Here is a 1,131-nt window from a genome sequence, read left to right as displayed (position 1 = left end):
GTTATGTACCTGTAGAACTGCACCATAGAAGCAGTTTCTTACCTGTGGTCGACGGGTTTGCTCGATCAGACACATTGGGGTTCAGCAATAGCAACATGCCATAATTTTGTCGACAGATATACAAAACACAAATAAGCATCAAATGTTTATTGTCACTATTAAGAGTAAACGTGTATGATGGCCAGAGTTTAATTTCCGACCAGACCATCTGTATTACAACTGCCATATATCATTACACAAGACATCGTGATTACTAAGTGCTCAGGACCTCAGTTGTAAGACAAAACTGAGCTATAAAGGTAGACAATATGTTGACATTATATCGAAAGAACTGACTGTCTTATGTACGATGAGATATACGGTATTATGTTGCTTGTAGACTGGGGTCTGGCACCAGGTCTGACAACTACTAAATGATATACTGTTGCAGGTATGACAACTCTCAAAGTCCAGGTGGTAAGTGAAGGGGCTGCTGGGCCTCATCCGTGAAGAGTTGGTGCAGTGGGTGACGAGCCTCAACAATGAAGGGTTAGTGCACTGGCTGGCGGGCCCCATCCGTGACGGCTTTGTGTTGTGGGTGGAGGGCCTCAACCGTGATGGGTTCGATAAGTGGAGTGAGTGGTGGGTTTGAGCCATGAAGAGTTAGTGCAGTGAATGTTTTTTTTTTTTTTGGTGTGCGTGTGTGTGTGTGTGTGTGTGTGTGTGTGTGTGTGTGTGTGTGTGTGTGTGTGTGTGTGCGTGGGTGCAGTGGACGGCGGTCCTCAGCCGTGAAGGGTTTGGTTGGCATAGTGGGTTGTTGTCCTCAGCCGTGAAAGGTCTGGTTAATGCAGTGGGTGGTGGAGATCAGCCATGAAGGGACTGGTTAATGCAGTGGGTGGTGGTGGTCAGCCATGAAGGGACTGGTTAACGCAGTGGGTGGTGGTGGTCAGCCATGAAGGGACTGGTTAATGCAGTGGGTGGTTGCGGTCAGCCATGAAGGGACTGGTTAATGCCGTTGGTGGTGGTGGTCAGCCATGAAGGGACTGGTTAATGCAGTGGGTGGTGGTGGTGGTCACGAATGAAGGGACTGGTTAATGCAGTGGGTGGTGGTGGTGGTCAGCCATGAACGGTCTGGTTAATGCAGTGGGTGGT

The sequence above is a fragment of the Coenobita brevimanus genome, chromosome 53 (genome assembly GCF_032717465.1).
Source record: "Coenobita brevimanus isolate Jiangsu-jjx chromosome 53, ASM3271746v2, whole genome shotgun sequence".
Lineage (NCBI taxonomy): Eukaryota > Metazoa > Arthropoda > Malacostraca > Decapoda > Coenobitidae > Coenobita > Coenobita brevimanus.
The sequence above is the reverse complement of the archived record's forward strand: the minus strand, read 5'-3'. Positions refer to the sequence as shown.